This window comes from Lissotriton helveticus, chromosome 3_2 (assembly GCF_964261635.1).
Source record: "Lissotriton helveticus chromosome 3_2, aLisHel1.1, whole genome shotgun sequence".
NCBI lineage: Eukaryota > Metazoa > Chordata > Amphibia > Caudata > Salamandridae > Lissotriton > Lissotriton helveticus.
The window spans coordinates 232,371,707-232,387,929 of record NC_136062.1 but is presented as its reverse complement, the minus strand read 5'-3'; the positions used below and the strand labels follow the sequence as shown (position 1 = coordinate 232,387,929).

The following is a 16,223-nucleotide window of genomic DNA, read 5'->3' as shown; positions in this document are numbered from 1 at the left end:
TGGAACCACTGTTTAGACTATAGTTAGGTGCAGCGAAGAGTCTATAACTATAATGCAAAAGGTAAGGCACATTGATTTCTAGAAGTCCATTTGCACTCCAAACAATGTTTGCCTTAAAACTGTTGGCTCCAAGCATCCTTTAAGGATAGTCCGATGTAACTGCAAAAACATTTTTTTAGGCTGTTACAAGACAAAGGGGAAATAGGTTAACACACAGAACAAAAGATAACAAAAACATAACCTTTCTCCTTCCAGGATCTAATATCCCAGAATTAAAGTTACACTTCTTACCATTACTGGTCACAAAATCCTGCATACACACGTTAGTACAGGGGTTTTAACTCATGCATCAGATGAGCAAGTTGAATCATTTAACTATTCAGCACTGGGTAACCCTCAAAAGCATAACCAAAGATCCCTTGTTACAGGGTAAACATCATGGGGGTGAGAACTAAAGAAAAAATAGTGTGCTGCAGATCATACTGGTTCATGCTGTAAAATGGAGTTGAGAATTGGGAAAAGACAAACTTAGCACGCTATTTAAATGCAGTTCATAAATATCTTGGTGTACACATCAAAAGTCAAAGGCACTACACCTAGAAACTCACACCTGGCCATACGAGTCAACAGGTTAACCAGGGAAACAAGCATACATTCTGAACTGTAATTTCACAAGTTGGCCAAAAGATCAACCTAGTTATAAAAGCATGTTTTGAAAACAAGCAAGTTTAAAGTATGTTAAATATCATGAATGAAATGAGGTGTGCATGTACAGAGAAACCTTAACATTTCCACACTATACATTGAACTTATTTAGATTTGACAATAACTTTAGCCAGTAGCATGTAGTTTATCAGAGGCTGAAGAATAAAAGTTTGACTTTCACTACAAGGAGCTGAACGTATGCCACACAGGTCATAGGCATACATTTGAAGTAGGTGCATAATCCACTCAATGGTTTCCCAAGCTCATACCTTGTGCCATGCAGGTTACATAATGATCTATGCAACAACAGCATGAAGCTTCTGCACTACCCAACTGGAATTTTGGAATCCTGGTTAAAATCGGGCTTTCGCCTCCGATACAGCACTGAGATGAAGGTGGTGGTGGTGATTGATTACATTAAACGATAATTAGATCAAGAGAGCAACACAGCCTTGGTATTATTAGATACCTAGGTGGCGTATGATACCATCTCACACCCTGTTCTCCAACAGAGTCTTATGACATCTGGACTGGAAGACTGACTCTCGCCTGGATCCAGACCTTCCTGACAGAGGCCAAGCTGTGTGGGTGGACCCTCACGCTTTGGCATCCATGGATCTTCACCAGGGGCGCTGCCTTTTTCATATGGCCCCCTTGGCTCTCCTCTAACCCCGATGAGGTACTTTGGTTTGAAGACAGTCTCTTATGCAGACGACACAAGGCTGCTTCTCTCATTTGAAAAAGGGAAAGAATCAGTGATACCAAATTATTTTAAGTTCAGTTTCAGATACGTACTGAATTGGATGTGTATTAGCTGTCACCAATGCAATCCAGGGAAGACTGAAATACTGTAATTTGGAACTTTCGAGTCCAGGTAGTGGGAGAATTGTTGGACTGATACCTTGCTACCACCAACCACAATGCCATAGAATTTGGAAGTGAAATAGCTCTCCTTCATGTTGCAAGTGGCAGCAGAGGTGGGCTCCTGTTTTGAAATGCTCCAGTCCTTTATAAAAATGCATTCTAGAAAATAGTTGCCCATATCCTTATTACATCCACACTGGAGTAGGCCAAAGTCCTTAATCTTAGTTGTGATAAAGACTGGTATGGCAGCTGCAGGTGAAGTGCCTGCTTCTTAAAGTGCCCGGATATGCGTCGGTTTGCCATCATCTTAGACCCTTGCACTGACTGTTCTGCTGGTCAAATAAAGAATTCGGTTTCGCCTTGGTGCTTGTACATTGGGGTTTCTATGCAATAGGCCCTAAGTATCTGTCAGATGGGAAATAACAATGCAGTCCTTACCACGCATTATTTTTTACAAAGCAGCCTTTCCAACACAAATGCCTTTACCAAGCTTGTCTTTACCACACACCTTTACCATCCATACCATTGCAAGGGGATTATTGAGGGTTTAGGGGTAGGTGAGGGTTTTCGGTTGCAATGATCATGTATGGTTTAGGGTGGATATAGGTTTTTGGGTGGCAAGGGTAATTTTAGGGTTTAGTGCAAGTATGGGTTTATCTGTGGCAAGGGTCATTTTTAGAGTTTAGTGTGGATATTTAGGTGGCACAGGTATTATTAGGAGTATGGGTAGGTATGGGTTTTTGGGTGGAAGGGGAAGTTTTAGGGTGTGTATGGATTTTTGGCAGGCAAGGGGATGTTTAGGGAGGGTATGGGTTTGTGGGTGGCAAGGGCATTTTAGGGAGGGTATGGGTTTTTGGGTGGCAAGGGCATTTTAGGGTTCAGGGTGGGTATGGGTTTTGGGTGGCAGGAGTATTGTTAGGGTCTAAGGTGGGTAAGGTTTTTTGGGTGGTGAGGGTACTTTTAGGGTTTATTGTGGGTAGGGCTTTTATGGTAACAAGGGTATTGTTTAGGGTGGGTATGGGGTTTTGGGTGGGAAGGGTATTTTTAGGGTTTAGGGTGGGTATGAGTAATTTTAGGGTGGGTTTGGGTTTTTGGGTGGCAAGAGTATTTTTAGGGTCTAGAGAGGGTATGGGTTATTAAAGATATATATATATAGGCATAAACATAAATGTGCAGGAGCTCCAATGTTGCCGTTGTTTGTTCAGTGCCTGGACACTTCAAGGAGTAGCTGAGTGCTACACAAGTATCTTTAATTAATTAATTAATTAATTCAAACCTGTGACACGTGCACAGTGCTATGCAGAAGCAACATTGACACCGCTTCTGAACTACGACTCCTTTAAAGATTGCATGCTAAAAAAAAAAACAAGTACATATAGGAGTATGTGCATGTACCCTATGTGATAAATGTTACTGCAAAGACGGCTGCCTCATTCCTGTGAGCAGAGCTTATAGGCTGGACTTGGCATGAAACAAAGGTTTTAAATATTTACCATAAGAATTGCAGAGGAGTTTAGTGGCTGGCACCACAGTTACTCGAGGTCCCTTGGGCATCCAGTGGCTTTTAGAGATGATGGTAGTCTGGGATGGAAAGGGACTTTGGGGGAATAGTAGAAAGGTGTGAGCATTGTGTCTCTTATGGCTTAATGAGAGTATGACTGACAGCCAGTCGATGATCTAGGGGGCCATCAGGTTTCTGATGGTTGAATATTGGTCTCTGGTGACATCTCAGAACTGGCAGAAGGTGTGTGAGTGTTGCTGTGGACTCATTTATAAATGGCAATGGCCTTGCTTAGAATCTCTTATGACTTGCCACAAATCTATGAGGGCCAGAAAGAGTCAATGGAGGCTGGCTTAGGCAAAATGAGGGTCACCTAAAAGTCACTGAAAGCCCCAAAGCTATTTGTGAAGCCCAGCTGATGGACATTATGGTCTGGCTTAGCAGCGCGGCTGTAGCCAGACAATTATGTGAGGACACCAGGAGAGGGGCTTTGGAGATCTGCTGAGAGCCAGGACTGTATGTTTTGATTGTGCAGAAGTTGTGTGCATTCACAAAAAAGTGCTTGCTCTCCACCCTGCTGTGATCATTTTGTTTATTTACCCTGCTGCCTGAGGTCGAACTTTCAAGGGCACACACACATGCTATTAAATTGCCATAGATAACTAGATAAGTTATTGTGTTTTTCTCTGTCGGAAGCATAGATTGGAGGATGACAGTCATTAAGCTACATGGATTTGCAAGTCTGGTTTGACAGTGCAACTTTCACCTGACCATTTAACCTACACCAATATTAGTCTATGTTTTTTGCTTCTACACAAATACATATTCATTCCCAGGATAGCTACTTGTAATACTTCATATTACCATGCAATATTATTTTAAAGCAAGACTTAGTGCCATTGCCAATGCTTATTTTAAAAACTTGCAGCGTGTGATTGTGGAGGCTGGAGGACCCAAACTCTACTTCGGTGTTTAGGGCCCATAAAAATTGATAAAACTACAATGTTTTATAGGTACCCCCAGGGTCTCCCCTAGGTGTCCCTGTGGTGAGGGGAGGAGGGAGGGTCATGTATTTATAAGGAGGACGCTCATAAAATGAGTTTTATATCTCCTGGGTTTAGTGAAATTGTACAATTCACTCCCCACATGGTTGTAAAGTGTTTCCCAAAATCAATATTTGTACTAGGAACACTGTGGAGTGAGGATCTGCAATATTTTTAAATATTCAGAACCCCTAAAGTGTCCCCTGGGTAACCCAGGGATGTGGGGTCCAGTAGATATGGGCAGGGCCCTTATAAATAAAATTTTATAAGCCCTGGAAGGTGGAAAAATGGCCCACCTAATTTTTCCCATTGCAAATCCCCTGTCACATTGGAAACATGCCAAGAATTTATTAACTAATAATTCTCGCTGGGACAATCATAGAAATGCAAATCAAAGACTTCCTAGAATGGTATTGATAAATCCAACATTATGGTATACAGACAAGACGTTATAAGATTTGTTTTGTCTGTAAACCAAAATTCAGCTGTCCGGAGATCTGTCCCGATTGGTCAGAGTTAAGTGGATTATCAAGGCTCCTTTGATGAGGTTATAAATACCCCCTGGGGTTAGCCAGCTCTTTGTGGAAGGTAGGGTACTGCTACATAGCAATGCCAGGTTTTCACAAAGACAAGGGAACCCGAAAGGTATGCCATAGGGACCTTGGGCAGTATCAATTTACAAAAAACAGTGGTCCCTACATGTGGACAAGATAACATACAAAAATCATTAATCATACACCTGATAAGTAGTATGTCTTTTGTCCAGCCGGACAAGAACATTTATTTTAAATGTTCTGGTTGATAAAGTGAATTTTAAGAACCAAAAAAGATAACAAGTGGGCACAGCCGTGACCCACAACAATCAAGACAAAGCAACAAAGAAATGGCCAAAAGGGCAAAGCGAAAATCTGTCTGTATACTTGTGGTCAGTGCTACAGACTCAATCTCTTAAACATAACCATACCATTGCATCAAATAATATAGCATTATCATATTGCATATGGGGTTTTTTAGTCGACGACGTTTCGATGCCTTTTTACATTTGTGACATCATCATCAGGACAAGAATTATCAACATTATTGTTTTGTACAACAGTTATTAACTCAATGCCTATTATCGCATTAATGTTGGTTTCCTCGTAGGTTCAGGAATACTGATGAGAAAACGCTGATAGTTGTGTTTTCTTTCACACCAAGTCCAGGGCTTCCATCAGGTTTGTATGGATTTGCCAGGAAAGAAGCGTGATGGCTCAATTTGTGATGGCCGGAGCGCTATGGCGAATACGGCAGTCTGCGAAGTTTGAAGGAATTTTGTAAAAAAGCTCCATTACTGGACAGACTCGACTTGGCCAGCCAAGCCGGCGACCGTCAACTGCAAGCTGGCCTGCCGTCCAGGTTCGTCCTGCTCTGGAGGTCCAACTTCCAGAGTATGGCCGGGAGTACGCTGAAACCCAAGCTGGTGAACCGTCACTGAATCCGGCCTGGTGAAGAGCATCGAGGGACCCCGCAAGGAAAAGTTCTGTAAAAGTTTCTAAATCCGAACGTAGAAAAGGCGACCGGGGCCAACCGCAAGAGCCTAGCCGCTCACATTCAACAGTGAGCCGACCTGGAATCCTGGTTCGTCCTGCTGGAAAGCTTCAGAGGTCAGACTTCCATAAGTCCGACCAGGAGCTTGTCGCAAGGCAAGCCAGAGAACCCTCACAGAATCCAGGCTGGCTGAGACCTTCAAGGGACCCTGGGAAGAAAAGCTCCAGAAAAGTTTCTAAGTCAGAAGGTAAAATATTTGACCGAGACCTACTGCGAGGGGTAGCCGCTCAGGGCGTCATCGCGTCGGCCTGAAACTTTGACCCAGTCTAGCACCACCAGATGTCCTAATAGGGGCTATAGTTTTCTATGTGCTAAATCTTTAAAAAATCATATCTACGGTTCCCTACATTGGATTTTCATTTTGGTGTCATTATAAAGATAAAAATATTATCTATTTCTATAAATTGGTGTTGGATTTTTATTGCGAGTTGTGTCCTATATATTTACTTAATTGGTATTTTTAAATGCTTTACATACCTGCCTCTGAAGTTAAGCCTGCCTGCTCCCAGCCAAGCTACCAAGGATTAAGCATGGGAATGATTTTTTAAGACCTGTACTGAGCCCTATATTGTGCTAGTGGCCTTATCGTCAGTGGCAGATATACATTTGCCACTACTAATAGCCCACTTTCCAACAGAGACACACCAGCCCTTTAGCCCCACACTTACCTTTCTACTGCTTGTGCTATAACAGTCCTGTCTAAGAGGTAAGCTTAAATAACTGCTTTCTGAGCTGTACTTTCAATGTGCTTGAGTTAAAGTGAGCACTGCTGCTGCCCCTGCTGTACTTTTCCATTGGTATTACATAACTTTTTTCTTATCTTTCCGAATACAAAACTTTCTAGGACCTTACTTCCTGTGGCAAGACCCTGGAATGGCAATGGCAAGCAGAGGATTCTCTGGGTAAGGTAAATAGAAAGATCATTGTGAAGGGAGCAGTGTTGGCTTTGACGTGGGAGAGATTCTGATGAATGCGAGAAATACGGAACATGATAATGAACAGGTAGAATGAGAATGCTGGAGAGAATATGGTGTGGGTGGCAGATAGAGAACGGTTGGAGAGGGCAAGATACACCATATCTATGTTGTCGAATTACACTGGTGAATCACTGGTGAGAAATGTGATAATTGAGCACCCAAGAGAAACATGGCAGCTGCTACATTCAAAATGTGTCTACATTTCCTGGTCAAGAGAAAGACGGAACAACGGAGCATTGGGACAACTAATGAAGAGCCAGAAGATCTTATAAGTGCTTTTCTCATCTTTTCTATCCTTTTTTTTAAATGAGCTTTTGCACATTTATACCACAACGAACAAATGGCATACAAATACTTGCTGAGATACAAAGCAAAAGTGCAGCATTTGATAACAACTTATTTGAGTGAAACTAGCACGGTCATGTTGCACGCCTGCATTAAAATCAATTTCTTACATATTGTCTACAGTGTCATTTCAACCAGTTGGTATTGCTCTTCTCTCCGTTCACTCACGCAATGGAGAATGAGTTTTACTAAGAAATGTTCAGTGACCCTATGGTAAGCCAACAACAGCCCAATAGACAGAGCAGCAGTTCTATTTTGTGAGATAAAGGGAGCCTATTTGCAATGTGGATATCCTTAAGAAGTTGTCTGCACTGGGGAGCCGGGGCTTTGCTGGTAGAGCCAGGAGGTGAATAGGACCCACGTGTCCTTCAGCTGGGATCCAATCGGCATGAGGTCCCAGACGGTGGACAACTGTTCTTGGCAGTATGCAACCTCTTCCAACCAAGCTTTTAATGCCTAGGGAAGGGCGCCTGCACCAATGTATAGCCACTTGGCGTTTAGCTAGTAGGAGCAACATGGCAATTAGTCGCCGATAAGCGGGTGGGGGCCTTTTACATAAACTAATAGGGATCACTAGTGGGGAGCAATCTAGCTCTTGCTCCGTTATGTCAGCAATAGGCTGAAACACCTGTGCAAAGAATCTAGCAATTCGAGGGCACGTCCAGGCTATGTGCAGGAATGTGGCCTTAAGTGTCCTACAAACGCATGCATCATCCGATATAGCTGCACCAAGGTGTGACATACGCAATGTAGGAATGTTAAATGTATTAATCGCAGGTAATAGTTAGGGGAAAGTTGTTCAAGTTGGTCGGAGCAAAACGACCATTGCGCCTCTGGGAAAAGGAGGTTCAGTTCAGTGGCCCAGGCCTCTAGGGATCTCCGAGTGGTCACCGGGGAGGTGGACTGAGCAGTGGCATAAATGCATGTTATTATCTTACAGGTGGAAGAGAAGTATATTCTTTAGAGCAGGTAGGGGTGGGGCGCGAACGAGAATGTGTAGTGAAGTGCGCGGCATGCAGCAGATAATATAATAGTATTTCCAGGATCGTTATTTGGGGAGACTCCACAACTTGAAATGGGAGGGGAATTGGCTACTTAGGTATAGGTCAGAGAGCCTGTTGATTCGGAGTTTGCACGCTCACCCAGCCGCATCTTTGTCTAATAGCTAGCACGATTGACAGTGCATATAACGGGGTTTGGTTTGCCCTTTTCCGCAACCCCTCCCATGCCCATCTGAGGGTTACAACCGTGTCAATCTCCCATCTGGGGTTCTGATGGTCGTAATAAAGGGCAGTGGCTAATTGGCAAGGAACAGCCAGTCCTTCTCAATTGCAACATGGGGTTGGTATTGTGTCTGATATAACCAGAAGTGCAGAAATTGGGCTTGTGCGCCATATGCATAAAGTGTGAGGTCTGGGGCACACATTACGCCCTGCAACAACAGGAGGGTGAGAAGAAACCAGGACACTCTTAGTTGTGTGCCTGCTAAAACTAGACTGATCGTAGCAGATTTGAGAAGCCTGAAGAAGTGTAGGGAGAGCGGCATAGAGAGGATAGTGAAAAGGTACAGCAGCTTGGGCAATATTATCATTTTTGTGATTTCGATTTGCCCACTAAGCATTATGGGCAGTTTAGTTCAGAAGTGTAGTTTCTCTTTTATCCAATTCATCACTCTGCCGTAATTTGCGTTCCATAGCTTCTGTGTATCCCTATTGATCAAAATGCCCAGGTAGCACACCAGGCCGTCTGCCCATTCTGTGTCAAATTTGTGTTAGCCGTCATTGAGCGGGAATAAGGTGTATTTACCCCAGTTAATTTGAATTCCTGACAGACCCCCAAAGCCCAAAAGCTCCCGCGTTACTGGAGCAAGATTCACCACAGGGCCACGAACATAGAGTTTAACATCTTGCGCGTACATGGAAACTACTAACCCCCTAGTGGGGAATCCTATACCCCTATCAGCGTGATGATGACGCAGGTGGGCTGCCATGGGTTCCATTGCGATGGCAAATAGGAGGGGGGACAGAGGTGATCCCTGGCATGTGCCACAGAAGATAAAGATAGGGCCCTAAATCAGCTTGTTCACCCGGACTCGGGAGTTAGAGAAGTATATAGTAGTCGTATGAAGGTTCCAGCCGGGCTAGGACTGTAAAGAGGAATCCCCTATCCAGGGAGTTGAATGCCTTTGTGGCATCTAACATAGCAGCCACTTCTGGGACATGATGAGTGAGGTGATGCATTAGGGAAAATATGGTATGCAGGTTATGTGATGTAGAGCGACCAGGAATGAATCATGACTGGTCAGGTCTTACAATTAGTGGGAGTAACAGCTGCAGCCCATTTGCCAGCAGTTTGGCGAATATTTTATTGTCAGTGTTCATCAGTCACAGCAGGTGATATGAGTCACATAGAGTAGGAGATTTGTCTGGTTTCAACAATGTTATATGGCGGCTTCCCGCATTGAGGGCAGTAAAGCCCGGACTCCACCTCTTGTTATACAGCCAGGAGGTGAGGGGGGAGTACAGTAGCATACACTTTGTAGAAGGATAAGGTGAGCCCGACTAGCCCTGGTGCCTTGTCCCCTGTCAAACGTTGTATGACTTGGATAATCTGTTCAATGGTGAATGGCTCATCTAGGTAGACACAGTGTGCACGGTCTAGCCAGAGCAACTGAAGTGTATCTAAATATTCTGACAGGTCCGGCTCTGGGAGCTGTGTTGTTGAGGTGTACAGATGAGCATTGAATGCAGTCATAGTATCTAGTAGGGCGAATGGCGGGTGTACCCCAGATTGATTGGCAATGCATATGCACCTAATCGCCACCTTAAATCGCTGTGGGCGATTTCACAGAAGGTGCGTTAAATCCAAAATATTGGAGTATAGTCTTATGAATTTCCTGCCCTGAATGCAGCATCTAGCAATGCCTCCGGTGGAAAGAGCCAGGTGAAGGAGCGAGGGAAGGGCTAGGGTACTGCAATGCAATGTTGACTGGTTCGTGATGAGAGAGTGTGAGTGGTAGGTGTTTGACTGCTGAGGTTCAGGTATGTATATAACGAGATGTCAGCCCTCTTTCATGGTGGGGTGTTTTTGCCTCCAGGTGTCCTCTAGAATCGTGTGCAAGGGCTCAGTACGTGGCTGTTGCCCGGGGATGATGGCTGTGGGAGGAGCCAACCGTGTCCATGTATTCTTCTGTGATTGTATTGAAATCTCCAACCCAGAGTAACGTGAAGTTACCCAGAGATTGTAATTTTGACCAAATGTGTACGAAAAACTCAGGCTCGTCAATGTTGGGCCAATAAAAGGCATCTTTTTGATCCTTGGTCATTAAGGAAGTGCTGAAACACTTTGGGGTTCCACTGCAGAAAGAGCCATTTTCAAACATCCACCTTATGATGCATTTCATTAACACACGACTACAAGGCTCTCATAATGATCACTGTGCCATTAGGCTTATGCACGTTCATTAGAATCACAACAAAGTACAAGCAGTGTAAAAGTGCACTATTAGCAGGAGACGTTTTACAGAAACCTCTTGCATTCCCTCAGCAGTTTGTTCTCTCAGACTAAACGAAGTCACTAAGAACATGTGGTCAACCATGGCTTCAGTTCGTACAGAATGCAAGTTAGAGCTAAGGTATACCAGATATGTAATTATTAATCTGCCAGCAACTAGACATTGTGAGAAATATTTACATCGTTCTTTTATGTCGCTATCATTGTACTCCTAGTACTACTATACTTCAGAAATTTGTAAGGAACTGTATCCACTAAGCAAGATTTCATAGACAGCAGTGACTACATTTATTATATACGTTTGTTGTGCTTGGGTATTTCTGACCCTGGTGACTACCAATATTCTTTTAGTTTGTTATTTTCACACACTAAGAGCTAAAGGCGCTAATCCTCACTACTTATGTGTTTTCTAATTCAGGAAATATGTTGAGCATCCTCATACCTCCATTTTCCCACCCCACTGTAGAAGATCGACCCATTCAATGGAAGGTGTGGTTTGAAATGTTTCTGGCCTATGTTGACATTTTGAGGGCGAATAATGCACTTACCCAAGGTAGCTTTCTGAACTACAAATTGTCTGGGCAGTGAGGGCCTGAGAGAATTCAGACTGCCTGCTGTACAAAATGCCACTAATTTGAATGACTGCGCCATTAAACAACTTGAGACCAGGTGTGGTTGGAAAGTCAATACAGTTATGGAATGCTTCAAGTTTTATTCTAGGAAAGAGGAAGCGGGGGAAAATATGTACGACTAGGTTGCAGCTCTAAAAACTACCTGTGAATTGTAAGTTTCAAAACACTGACTATGAGCAGGTTTTAAGGGATGAGATATTGATGATAACAAACCATAAGTACGTGCAGAAGAGACTGGGGGCAATTTTCAACATAATATACTGTGCTGCTATCAACCTAAACAGAAGAATAGAACATTCTGAGAGGTCTGTGAGATGATATTGGGACAAGGCAGTAGTAGAGTTAATACCATCAGTAACAAGCATTTACAATGCAATAGGTCTCGCATTTGATAGAGTTTCAGCTATTAGCATTGTAAATGACAATGCCTTTTATTTATGTTTTAAAAACCAAAACAATGCCAAAAGCTCAAACTCGCTTAACTCGCTTAAGCCGCAAGCCCAGCTCTGCAACCCTTTACCAGCTTTCTGCAGATAACCTACAATGGTAAGGAAGGGCAGGAGCCAGTCGTTGCAAGGCGGAGGAGTGAACCAGTGGAGATGATTGTAGTGGGTGGCAACTGGAGGCTCTGGCACCATTATCATGCGGAAAGTGGTTATAATACAGGTCAGGCTTCAGTGGTGTGGATGTTGCCATTAGGGTGGTTGAATAACCATAATATTTTTAAAGGAGGAAGTGAAGTATGTAGAAGGAAATCGGCTGAACTAGTGAGGGTACAGATGAATTTAGCCTCATGGCCTAGTGAGTGTTGACCTGTGGAATAGAACTTGCCAGTGGACCCATTATTGCCCCAAGTCTCTCATTGCCTATCCTCCACAAGACCATCAATGCTGGACTGCCAGCCCTCCATGCAGCGCATTCTAATAGTGGGTGCACTTTTTGGTACAGCTTACAGAGAAGGCATTGCTTTTGTTGTAAGCCGGAGTAGGCCCGCATTGTGACTGCACCTCTGCTCTGAAGTGCAAAGCAGCTAGAATTGTGCTGTTGGAAGTAAAGATGCATACACTCCACGCAACAGTGTGTGTGTATACCTTTTCATACTAGGGGTGGATATGTATCTGCAGGAATCCCACCTTATTATTCTAATGAGGTATATGCAAGCCAGTGCGTCATGCAACAAGTGAAGTGCGTTCTGCATGACAGGATGGGAGAGAGGGAACGTGCACCCACCTTCCCCACAATTTGTTTTCCAGGAGGCTCTGATAATATACTGAGGCAACAGTAGACGGAAACAAAGGACAGGGACAGAGAGATGATAGGAGACAGTAAGATGCACATTAGATAGAAGAGGCCGGGGAGAGAGATGCAGGTACAGAGGTATGAAAGAGAGAAAGGGAAAGCCTAGGGGCGGGGGGAAGGGGTCAGACACGGGAGAGGAAAAAGTGCCAAAAAAATGAGAGACTGAGCATGAAAGGGGGATGAGTCATTGGAGGAACAGGGAAAGTGAAATATACTGCATTAAGCAGAGGAGCAGGAATAAAAGGAAAGAGATTTTAAGCACAGGGTTTGATAACGGGAATAAGAGACTGCAGAAGAAATGCAGAGCACCCCAACCCGTCAGAGAGTCCAATTCAGCCCAAGGCTAATTAATGTCTGTGAGATGTTGGAGACTCGGCGCCCCACCATCATTTTGGGTTACGTTACTGCTTCCAGATTCAACTGAAATGCTCAGAGACTCATTACATGGAGATGTTAATCCGTTTAGAGGCTGAGCTAATGCTGTGACCGAAAACCACCCTTTGGAAATTTCAGAGTACCTCGCAGTTTCAGAAAGCAGGTTTAGGGGCGCCCAGCTTCACACTCTCGCTTTCAGTGCCCACGCTCAGACAAACGCAACATTTTGAGACTTCAGAAATTAAGGGAGCTGAATGTACCCCGGGTTCGCCATGTTTTTTTCATAGATGCAGCTCGCTCTGCAAAAGCTTTTTGTTGTATCTGCAGCACTTCCTTAGCAGCGTTATACTTTAGCGTTTTAAAAAATGCCCTTTAATCTCGAAGTGCGAAATAGCACTGAAAACACCCAACTTCTTTGGGGAACACAAGGGCAGCTGCTACTGATGGGGACAGGTTAGCGCTTCCAGGGACATTCAGCGCTGCGAGGAACGGTTAATTACAATACATTGCTCCAGAAATACAGAAATATCTGTTAAATTGTTCTTGCAGTGTTTGCCAAGCATGCCTAGTTGACATGTGAATGCTCCCGGCGCAAACTGAAAAAAATACAAAAACGGTGACAAACAAACCAAGAAAGTGTAGAGTGGTGTGCGCTCGCTGGGCAGTGGCAGAGAAGCCACGAAAGTGAGAGCATTTGTAGCCTGACCTAAAACAGATGGCAGGCTGCGGGCGCTGCTGAAGCTGCTGACTTTGGACCTGGAGAACAGGGTTCGAACCTTGGCGTGGGCAGCATTATTTAATTATTTAAAAATAAACAGCGGGGCGTGGCCAAGATGGCAGCTTGAGAGGACGTGGATCGCGAGGCTCCGCGCCCCATTCCAAGTTATCACCAGCTGACACCCCCTTGTAAACCTGCCCAAATCTAGCTCCTAATCACCCTGCTTACTTGAGGAACCTCCGATCGGGTCTCTCTGAGTCGGAGACCGCCTATACCCCGCTTTTTCAGCTGCCGGCGGGAAAAGCGTAATGGCGACGAAGGTTTGAGCCCTTCCGCCGCAACTCCACGCCACAGCGGCTGTCAGCGCTGAGACCGGGGCACCGTAGGGGCGCACAGCGAAGCACAGTGGGGCAGGTCCTGCGGTCGGCAGCGGATGGCCGAAGAGAGCTGTGCGTCCCGACCCCTCCGGACACAGAACGCCCCGCCGGAGAGTCCCCAGCAACTCCAGGCCCCGGCGTGGGCCTACTAGGCGGCCGAGCGGGACTCAGATCACCAGATCGGCAGCGGCCTGCATCAGGCGGGGCACTGACTACCCGCCTCACGCGATCCGCCGGAACCTTCCCACCCCCTCAGCTGCCAGCGGGGGCGGTGCACTAGCGAAGGGGACTGCGAGCTCCGACCCTTCAGGACCCTGGGCGTCCCGCAGGAGAGCCCCTGGTCACTCTAGGCCCCGGCGTGGGCCTGCCGGGCGGCCGCACGGGAACTGAACCACCAGACCAGCAGTGGCCTACATCGGGTGGAGCACTGACTGCCCGTCTCCCGCGATCTGCCGGAGACTCCCCTCCCCCCCGGCCACTGGCAGGAGAGACACACCCACGAAGAGAACTGCTTGTCCTGACCCTCCCTGACACTGCACGCCCCACCGGAGGGCCCCCAACCACTCTAGGCCCCGGCGTGGGCCTACCAGGCGGTCGGAAGGGACCCTGCCCACTGGACCTACTACGGCGAGCACCGAGCGGGGCGCCGTCTGCCTTCTCCCCCCTTCAGCCGCCAGCAGGGGAAGCGCACTGACGACGTGGGATTACCCCCTCGCTGCGGCTCCATGCCGCGACGGCAGCCTCTATAACGGACGGCAGTCTGGGAGAGCACGCTGCAGAGAAAGGTGAGGTGCGCCCTGCGGATTGCGGCGGGAGGTTGGGAACAACTGACCCTCCCCCCGGACACTGCACACCCTGCTGGGTAGCCCTCGGCTGCTGTGGGCCCCGGCGCGGGCCTACCAGGAACTTAACCGAACCTTCGCCCACCGGGGCTACTAACTCTGGCCACCAACGTGGTACCGGCTGCCCGCTACCCACCGCCCACTGAGGCACCCCGCTCCATCGCCTGGGACATCTGTGGACTTCCCCACGCCTGGGGCTCGGGCGCCACTATCCGGACTGAGACGCCTCCCTCCTGCTGACAACCGCGGCGCTACCCCTCCGCCTGTGGCCTGCGTGCTCTCACTGAGCCCGCGCTGATCTTCCTGCTATACACATCTCCTGCTGCACGGTGAGAACTTCTTTTGGCATGGCCCGCTAAATCCGGTCCGGTATAACCCAGACATTCTGAGGCCATGTATGGGCCTCTGGGGTGACGGCGCGGCCTGACTCGACGGCGCCCTGCACCGGGCGCTCTCGCCCCCCACCCCTCGCCGGAGTTTCCCCCGCATCCCCGATCATCGGCGGAGGACTACCACCGGAACTGCGGCCTGCTTCTACGGCCCCTCCGGGCACAGCAAACCCCACCGGACGCCTCCTGCAACTTTAGACCCCGGCGTGGGCCTGCCCGGGGGTCGGGGGGATCTCCGACCGCCACTCCACCCACAGCGGACATCTCACTAGCGGCATCGGCCCGCTACTGGAGGGGACCCGGAACCCCCCCGTCCCCCCGACTTCTCGGAGAAGGGACCCGCCACCAACGCGAGGAACCACACAGCAGTGCACCCCCGCATTGGAAACGACCCCTAGGACGTGGGGGATGAGGTGAGAGGCGCCCTGCGTCCTGGACTACCACTTGCTTCCCCTCCCCTGGGTCCCTGTACTCTCTGCTGGGGGTCCCTCGCCTGCGGGGGTCGGTGTCACTCCCCTGCTGGACACTGCCCTGAGCCTCCGTTTGCTGGAACCGTCATTGCAGACCTCCTCCCGACTGCCTGCTGCCTGCTACCCACCGGCTCCCCCGCCTGGTCGATCAGCCCGTCTGTGGACGTCTTCGCAGCCTTCGACTGCTTCCGAGGCGCTACTCTTCAGCCTGGTGTCACAGCACTCTTCATAGGCCAGCGTAGCTCTTCCTCACTCAGGCGTACCCTTGCTCAACGAGGCGCAGTGTCCCCAGCCCGGCTGGCCTGGTCGCCTCTACCCCCATCGTCTCACCGGCTACATCGCGTCCTGAGCGCCACCCCTGCGGCGCCACACGAGAGACTCTTCCTCCGGCCACCCCCAAGACGCCTCCTCTTGGGTCGCCACTCCTCGCCATCTCACGGGACAGCTCTGGTTTGCTCACCACTCATCACAGTTAGTCTCTTTGCCGGCTGGCCTGCCGCCCTGCACCGGACACAATGACGCACTCTAATCGCAAGGGGAACCGGAACGTGGTGGAACTCATGCATAAAGCGACGTCGAAAGGTGA

At 47.5% G+C, this 16,223-nt stretch overlaps 1 protein-coding gene across 4 annotated transcripts in view; it reads right to left on the bottom strand.

The window, feature by feature from the left end:
* SNUPN (snurportin 1) overlaps positions 1-16,223 on the bottom strand; it is a 274,119-nt gene that overhangs the window by 218,046 nt on the left and 39,850 nt on the right. The gene's annotated exons all lie outside the window — the stretch shown is intronic.